Source organism: Molothrus ater, chromosome 32, assembly GCF_012460135.2.
Source record: "Molothrus ater isolate BHLD 08-10-18 breed brown headed cowbird chromosome 32, BPBGC_Mater_1.1, whole genome shotgun sequence".
NCBI classification, from domain to species: Eukaryota; Metazoa; Chordata; class Aves; order Passeriformes; family Icteridae; genus Molothrus; species Molothrus ater.
The window spans coordinates 1,057,438-1,066,629 of NC_071659.1; the positions used below are offsets into that span (position 1 = coordinate 1,057,438).

The 9,192-nt window shown below is 53.4% G+C and overlaps 1 pseudogene; it reads right to left on the bottom strand.

The window, feature by feature from the left end:
- LOC118700601 (interferon-induced very large GTPase 1-like) overlaps positions 1 to 5,737 on the bottom strand; it is a 6,975-nt pseudogene extending 1,238 nt beyond the window's left edge.
- Positions 5,738 to 9,192: the final 3,455 nt, after the last annotated feature.

A 9,192-nucleotide genomic window follows, 5' to 3' on the forward strand; every position in this document is an offset into this window, starting at 1 on the left:
TGGAGGACGAGCAGCACGGGAGACTTTGGCAATCCACTCATTCCAGACAAAGTAAAGTTGTCCTTCAGTTCTCTCTCACTGAGGCTCTTCCCCTTCAGAGTCACAGCCAGCTCCCGACTCCTTTCAGGAGCTCATCTTCATATTCCAACTTCCTTGCATCCAGTTTCTTCTTCTGCTCCTTCTGTAGCTCAATGAGATTCTCACATTTCTTTTTTGTTTCATAAAAAGTCTCTTTTGAGTTCTTTCAGCTTCAGCTCTGTGCTTGATTTCCACTGGACCAGTATCTCCCGGTCTTTGTCTTCCCTGAAATACTCTTCCACTTTTTTCTCAATGGCATCACTTGTCTCTTTCACCAGCCCTTCAAGGTATTCTCTGGTGACATTCTGCAAGTCCCCATTCCGAATTTTGTTGTCCAGTCTCATTTGTACATCTAAGATGTGTTCCTCAGCATCCAGGTCCACTGACTAAGGCATTTTCCAGTTTCCTGTACACAGCAATCTCCAGGGAATTCTTGAAGCTGAAAACAAAGTTTTCATTCAGCAAAGCATTCCAGAGGTCACTAACACGATCTTTCAGGCCTGAGAGCCTCAAAATGCTGCGCTGTGACTGCTTCTTGGCAGCCTGGAGGATTTTGCTCTTGAGTTGCTGGACGTTCTGGCTGTAGTTGGGGTTGGGTGGTGCCATTGGGGGGTTTCCTTCCCACAGGTGAGCAAAGTAGTGAATGTGGGTGTTCACATCAAAGCCAATGACATCGCTGAAGGAGGAGATGTCACAGAATTCCTGCTGAGCAGCTACCATGGTCATTTCATCCAGCTTTTCCTGCAAGCGCCTTTGTCCTTCCATGTTCTGCTCCTTGGCAGTTGCTTCTCCCACGTTTTGGTGGACAAAGAGGCAGCTTGGGGAAAGATTGACTTTCTTCATCCTCAGGAAAGCCTGCACAGCGATCTGGAGAACATCTTGCATTTCTGATGGATTTTCTCCAAAGATATTGATCACAGTCAAGTTGCCGACACCAATGACAAAGGTGGCCAGCTCGTTGTCATGGTTCAGGGACTGTTTATTGGCCATCTCGATGGCACAGAGTCCCTCTGTGTCAACCACCAGCACAAAATCAAAGCCCAAGTCTTGCTGCAGCTCCTCGCCCACTGGGATGAGCTGCATGAAGGCTCCGCGAGTGCATCTCCCTGCGCTGACGTTGAACTGCAGACCAAACATGGCATTCAGCAGGGTGGACTTGCCCGTGCTCTGGATGCCGAGCACGGAGAGCACAAACACTCGTTTGTCCCCCAGCCTCTCAATTAAGCTGTCAAAGATTGCTCCCACCCAGCGCAAGGGCAGGTAAGAAGCGTCCCCATCCATCAGCTCCACGGGGTACCCTGAAACCATCAGCTCTACTGCAATTTCCGGAAGTTTGACAAAATTGTCCTTCTTGGAGTTCAATAATTCCAGAGCTTCGTAAATCTGCCCTACCTCTCTCAGAAGGTGCTCCAGGCCGATGGATGAATCGTTGATTTCATCAGAGAGGGCATCCAAGCGACTCAGCAACATCATCATTGCCTTGGTTTATTTTTCTTGTCTTTCTTTCTTGACAGGATTTTAGACCATAACTCGTGATAGTCCCTCCTCAGTTCTCCAAGGCGACCACAAGACAGCTCGTCCATAAAGACCTTCATCCACTGCAGGAAGTAGTTCTTGGTATCTGCTGGCTGGCCTGGAGAAACTCAAGGAATGATTTCATCAGTGGTTTGAGAGGGAAAGCTCGCCCAAGTTGCTTTCTTCTTATTGCTTTCTTCTCATTTTCAATTTGGCTCCGATGATGCTCAACGCTCTTGTTCCTCTTCTCCTGCAAGCGAGTGAGTTCTTTGTCCTTTTGGCACCACTGGTACCACAGTTTTCCTTGAAGTGGAAGCAGCTTGGATTTGATCTCAGACAGCTTCTTTTTCTTCAGAAGCTCCACCAGCTCCTTTGCCTTTGCTTTGGCTGTCACACACGCGGGTTGATCTGCATCCACTACAAATCCGTGCTGGCGAGCTTTGTCCACGCAGGCCTCCAGGCTGAAACATGGATTAGAACCTTCCAGGAGATTCCCAATTGTCTTGGTCAGCTCGTCCATCAGTTCTGCTTCGTTTCTGTTCTTGATCCCTATTTTTATGTTTTTGCTGTCTTTTCCAGCTGCAATGTTTTCTTTTTCTGTGAGAAGACAAACCAAAGGCCTTTGTGACTGCCACAGGCCCTGCAGAAGCTTTTTCCCCCTGTTGTCCATGTGCTCCCAATCGGACACGAGAGCCACGTTGACAGCAGATATCTCCTGCAGGAACTGCAGCTGTGCTCCGTGATCCCTGGCGTCTCCACGCAGGTTACAGAAAGCCACGCAGCGCTCAAAGGTGTCATTGGGGCTTCCACCGGGGCAGTACCAGGCGATCTCCACCAGCCCTTCCATCAGCAAACACTCTCTGGTGCTGCCTCTGCAGTGGCGGTGGAAGAAAGTGTCGTGTTTGCGTTTGCTGAGCAGAGCGTTCAGGAGCTGGGACTTGGAAGAGGAGGCCGAGCTGCCAATGCGGATGAAGGACACGATGGGTGTCTGTGCCTGAAAGATGAGTTTGTTGCTGAAACTCTTTGCTTGGGCCTGCTTTCCTGACTTGTCCACCTCTTTCCAGCTCCTTTGGATTTGGCTGAGGGTGTAGAGCGGGAACTCGATGCGTGAAGTGCTCGGGTTGGGCACCAGGAGAGGCAGCGCCAGTTGGCAGAACGCCAGCTTGGTTGCCAGGGACTGTCTCAGGAAGTCATCAGCACAATGGAAAATGGCCATCTGCAGGTCCATGGGGTGCACATGGCTGTCCCTGCTTGCATTTTCATGGGCTGCTTCCTCAAATCATCAAAAAACTGTTCAAAGGTGTCTGAGCGTTGGTTCTCTTTGATTGTGGTTTGTGGTAGGGCTAGTTTGGGTTGCTCCTGTCATCCCAGCAAGTCAGGTATCTCACCTGGTAATCCACAGTTAACAGCTTTTGCAAGAAGTACAATGGCAGTTCCTTGTCCTGGCTGGGCTGGCCGTCCTGCAGAGATGTCTTGCAGATGGTGCGGAAATCTCCCATCCCCATTTTCCTTGGATAGTGACTTTCCAGTCCAAGGCGCTTGAGCAACTGGAGGAACTCCTGGTTTGCAATGGCTTCACTTTCTTTGGATTCACTGCTGTCTGACTTGGATTGGGACTGACTGGGGGGCTCTGGTTTGAAAAAGTGTCTTCCAGATCTCTGAGTATGTTCTGCATCCTCTGTTCATCCCATTTGTCATCCAAGCACGCATTGATCAAGGAGTCCAAGTCACGTTCCAGCTTCTCCCAGTCTTCGTCTCCACTGTGCTTTTGGAGGAGATTCTTTATCCGTGGGACCACAAGCCTTTCATGTGATCTTCCATGAAAACTAAACGCTCCCTTTTCTGCTCAGGGGACAGCTTTTGACATTCTGGTGTCACAGTCAGACCCGTCAGCAGGAGGGATGCCTCAGCTCTGTCCGCATCTTGCTCCTTCAGGTTCGTGTACTCCTCATGTGCTGCTTCCATTTCCTTGGCCATGTACTGAATTTCTGGGTGTCCAAGGAGGTGCTGAAAATTGCTGCTTTCCACTGGTAGCCTGTGCTGGTCACAATCAAGAGCACCAACAGTTCCATGTCCTTCTGAGCCTGTTCCTGGAGAGACTGGAGTAAGGAATAAATGGCCAGGCTGCTGGTCAGGGTGGCTTCTATCTTTGCTTCATGAACGTCAGGAGCAGAGCTTCCTGGTGCGTAGGTGACAGCATGGATGTGCTCCTTCATTTGCTGCAGTGTTTTGATGAGCTCTTGAAGCTCAGAGACTTTGGGAGATCTGGGAAGCGGGTGCTCAGTCTGGAAGACCCATTGCATAATGAAGGAAGCCTCAGGGAAGTCCTTGACAGAGTAGATATGAGGATTCAGGAGGCTCCTCAACATTACCTTGATAGTGGTGGTGTTTTCTGGAGCTGACTCCTGGCAGCTCCGCACGGTGTTCACCAGGAAGTCCTGCAGGGCTTTGTCTGACAGGCACACGTTGATCCACACACTGGGGTTCCTGGTTTTTGCACTCAAATAATCTTTTAGCTCCATCAGCATGAACAGCTTCTCTTCATCCACTGTCACCTCCCAGGCCTTCACAGTCCCCATGAAATCTCTGGCCTCTTGCACTGCACTGCCCAGTTCCTCTCCAAAAGTCATGCCAAGGCTCTGATTCGTCAGCACTTTGTACCCAGCCCTGAGGGCTCTGCTCATCTGACCAACAGACTTAAAATCCCCACAGTGATTGCACAGGATAATGTCCCACACTGGGATCAGCTCAAAGCCACGGTCGATAACGCACCACGTTGTGTTATCAGACATGAGCCCTGTTTTCCACTGAGGAAGGGAAGCTGTGTCTGCTGGGCCGCCTGTGTTGACCACGTAGAGCTGAATTGCTGTATGAGAACTCTCTCCGGCTCTCCCCAGGACAGAAGCCTGTGAGCTGGATTTGGAAACATCCAGGGTCCCTTCTACACTGGCCCCGAAGCCACCCCAGCTGGCCCCAACAAAGCTGTTCAGTGCTTCAGACGTTTGTCGCTTCACCTCTTCGCGCTGCTCAGCCCGGAATCCTTCTGTAGACGCCTTCCACCAGAATATCCCCCCAAAGTGGAGGGGACCCTGGTTTATGTGGGACCCAAACCTGCTGAAGAAGCTCTCACATATCTTCACCAAGGTGGGGCTGTCTTCTTCCTGACTGAAGCTCAAAAGCTGCTCCATGTCTTGCAGCTCCCGCAGAGCGGCATCCGAGAGGCGAAGCTGATGCCTTTGGAAGTAGCAGGAGGCCAGAGGGATGTACTGGTACTTGGTGGTGCAAAAGTAGCTCTGCTCAGAGCGGGACTGGTGGGTGTCCTGTGACTGCAAGGAGCCGCTGTGATCTACACTCCCTCCCAGATTAATCCCCCAGAATGAGGATTTGGCAGAAACGCTCATGCTGAACCCCAGCTGCTCCATGGACTTGGTGAAAGTGGATTCTGCTGCAGAGGAGGAGAACTCCTTCCTCTCAAGCAGCGATCCTTGCTCGGGACCGGCGAGCTGGAATCCCTCAGGAACCCTGAGGAGCTGCTCTCGCTTTGCCAGCACATCTTCAGGTCTGCTGGTTCTGTAGATGCCCTGCAGGGCCAGTCCCGCTGACGCCCGCCTCAGCACCTCCGTGTCAGGGATGTTCTCCCTCCTGCCTGCTGACAGCTCCTGCCGCTCCAGCTGCTTCTGGATGCTCTCCAGCATATCTGCCAAGGGTTTCTTTGGTGGTGGCCAGAACTCTTTGGGAATCTCCATGGCTTGCCACAGAGTCTCTGCTTTCTCCCTCAGAGCATCCTGGCTGTGGCTGCGGCTGTTGAGCATTTCTGTCAGATCCTTCAGAGCTTGTTTGGCCTCTTCCTGTCTTTGCTTTGTCTTCTCCAAGTGCTCCTTCTGCACCTCTTTAATGGTCGTTTTGTCATCTTTTATTTTCAGGAGTTTCTGGAGTGCCTTTTTCTCCCAGGGGTGCTGTACCTCACACTCCAGCCTGAGGTAGTCTTCGTATTCCAGATGTTGCAGGGCTTCTCTGCACTCGATTCCCAGGATCTGTGAAGCTTTGGGCAGCCAGTATCCAGCATCCAGCCCTTCCTTCTGGAATGCCTCTGCCAGGAGCTGTGTCTTTGCATCCCCCCCTGTGTGTCCTCCTGTGAAGCCATGGCTGTGGAGGAAGAAGAGACTTTCCCTTGAAATGGAGGTCTTGGGAGTTCACTTATGTGAGCAATATGAATTAAGCCTTTAAGTTTTAGCTTGTAGAATTTTAACCTTTCACTTAAGTAACCTCTACCATGGTACAATGGGCAGAGGAAAACGCAAATTTTTGAAGCTTCTTGTGATAAAGAACAATACTGGGAGAAGACCAAGGAATGGAAAAAACTAGCTAAAAGAGCTCCTCTGTCTCCAAGCTGATCAAAATCTACAGACATACTCAGATGAGCAGCAGGGGACCACAGTGGGCACGTAGAGGGGAAAAGTTCAACAGGTCAGTCATGAGGAAGACCACGGCCTTCAGACTCAGAGACCACAAACAGAACCCCGTGTGACCACCACCATGAACAACGCATGCCCAGAAGGGAGTGGATCTAATTACCATGCGTGGCGAGGACAGGCAGGGCCAGAGGTGAACATGCATGGAAAGGTTGTGTCGTGTATTGCATATGGAACACCTTTGTGAATAACAAGGTAGCTCAGAGCTCAGGGCACTGGTTTTCATGAGAGCTATCTCGCTTGTGCCAGGCACTGACAATACCCACTTCACAACTACATCAGGCTGTGGAATCTATTTATTCTGTGTATTGCTTCACCCTAAGGTGAAGGTGTTGTCAGGGGCCCCAGGCTCCTGGCAGAGGCTCTGCAGCAGCTGTGGCCCTGGGGAGTGCTCCCACCCGGCTGCTGGAGTCAGGGATGGCACCAGAGCCATGGTCTCCTTCCCAGCACCCTGGATGTGCCTGTTGCTTTCCTGTTAGCAGGATCAACCCTGAAGCTGACTGTGTATCCCAGATACTGCAGAGACACAAAGAGACCCAAACACAGACACATAGACACACAGACACACAAAAAGAGACACAGAAATGTCGCAGACATCTTTCATGAAAAATCCTTTCTTAGGATTTTTCCTTGTGACAAGCTGCAGTTCAGCAACCAAAGTAAACAATGGTTATCTGCTGCTGTGGAATGCAACAGGTGATTGGTCTCCTGTGGGTGTTTGGATTTCTTGACCACTCATGGCAGAGCTGGCTCTTGCTCTGTCTGAGACACAGATCTTTGTTATTCATTCTTTTCTATTCTTAGCTTAGCTAGCTGCTGAAGAAACTTTTCCTTTCTATTGCTTTTTAGTATAGTCTTAATGTAACATATATAATAAAATAATAAATCAAGCCTTCTGATCATGGAGTCAACATTCTCATCTCTTCTTCATCCTGAAAACCCTTGTGACCGCAGTCACAATTGGTGACCCTCGACTGAGGAGGACAATCATCACTTGGTGAGACCACCAGAGGAGCATTGCTGCACTGGGTAAACCCCGAATATGTGGCATTGATGGTTGCTTCACAAGTGACCACAGAAGTGGATTCTAGCCAGGAGCTGAAGAACTGAAGATCCGAATTTGGACAGAGTTCACAGCAAGGCTGACCACAAAGAGAACCTTCTGAAAAGCCTCCAGGAAGATGTTCGGAAAGCTCAGCAGAACCATGCAGATAGCCAGAGAGTCCTGGACACTGTCACAAGGTACTGTTGGTTTTTCCCCTCCTAAAGATGAGGCCATTCGCAGTTTGTGGCTGCTCATCTGGAGGACTTCTCACTAGAGGATGAGGTTCCATTCTCCCCTTCAGAGGAGAAACTTATTGCCCTCTGGCAAAAATGGGGTGAAGAGGACAGAATTCTCCTGTTGGAGACAGATCTCTATGAGTTTTTTCGATGGGCAAAGCTCTTTGGTTTTTTTACGAATGTGCTATATGCCCTCGATGTGTTTGTCTGGGAGTGTATGGGCTCCATTTTCCAATTCTTTTTATACCGGGGGTTCGGATGCCCCTCGATTTATCCAACCTTTTTGAAGCTCTTTCTAGTCTTGAAACGGAGAGCAGCTGTTTTTCCCTGGATTGCTAACTGCAAGGACAAAGCCCTGTTCCCCCCAATTCCGGGGAAGACCCTTTGGAGGGGACGCTCTGCTGCTTTCCAGCCCCCCTGAACCACAGCGCAGAGGCGAAGTTTCGCCCGCAGCCGAAGTTTTTTTTACTGCGTCTTCGGAGCATGCTCAGACGGAGCCGTTTGTTCCCCCCTCCCGTTGCTCTCAGGGGGATGGGAGTGGGCGGTGCTGCCCTGCCCAGCGCCGCGGGCACCGCCCCGGCCAGCGCCACGGGCACCGCCCCGGCCAGCGCCACGGCACCGCCCCAACCCGCCCCGCGGGCACCGCCCCGGCCAGCGCCACGGGCACCGCCCCGGCCACGCCACGGGCACCGCCCCAACCCGCCCCGCGGGCACCGCCCCGGCCAGCGCCACGGGCACCGCCCCGGCCAGCGCCACGGGCACCGCCCCAACCCCCGCCCCGCGGGTGCGGGCGGTTCCCCGCGCGGCCCGTCCCGCGGCCGCCCCTCCGGGGGAGCCTGTGGGCGCTCCAGCCGCGGTTCCGCCAGCTTCCCTGCCTGCATCTATCTCAGAGACACCGCTTCCCGCGGCTGCGCCGATGTTGCTGGGCAACAGCGATCCACCGCTCCCCCCGGCCGTCCCGCGCCTTCTGCGACTGCGGTTCCGCGGCCGATGTCAGAGTCCGGCGCAGAAGATGCTGCCGACCCCGTGCCGCCCCCGCCGCCCCCGCCGCCTCCCCAGGCGGCCCCGCTGCCCCCCCCTGCGGGGACTCCGTTCTCCATGTCCGCGTCAGAGGCTGCCCTGGAGCCGGCGGCAGCAGCAGAGGCGCCTCCTGCATCCAGCGTGACTTCCTCCCCGAGTTTTTCGGGTTGTCCCGGGGCTGCCCCTACGGGGGGAGCTGGGACAGGGGAAGAGGGCGTCAGCCTGTCCTTCCGTGGAGGAGGCATGGCCCGACAGCTGGCTGTGGGCGCAGCCCGGCTGCCTGTTTTCAAGATCAGCATTCTTGGCGGGTTGGGGGGTGTTTGGTCCGGGTTTTCCCCCTGGGGATGCGAATCTCTCTGCCGCCCCTCGCGCGCCCCAGCGGTGAGGGGAAGGTGGGTCCCGAAAGTTCTGCCCCTTGTCCCCAGCCCAGAGGGGGTGGCGGTGGTGCCGTGAGGCAGATGGGAGGAACACCTGGTGCATTTGCATTGCAGAGGCAGAGGGCACAGCAGGAAGCGAGCATCGCTTGTCTGCTGTGGGGAAAGGACATCCCCAGACCCGAGACGAAGTTTCTCGGGACAGCTTCTGTCTTCCCATTGCCGGCATGCCTCGGTGATTTTGGGGAAAGGAAGCGTTTGGTCACCCCTTCTGCCATTGTACTGGCAAAAGGGTGCGGGTCTGTGCCAATGCAGAGCCTGCCTCGGGGGCTGGGCCTGGGCTGTCTGCCTTGGTTGCTTGGGCCAGGGCCACCTCCCGGCCTCCTGTTGAGTTTGGGGGCTTTGCTTCCCCCTTCTGGTCCTGGGCCACCTTTCAGTGGGCCAGGTCTGGG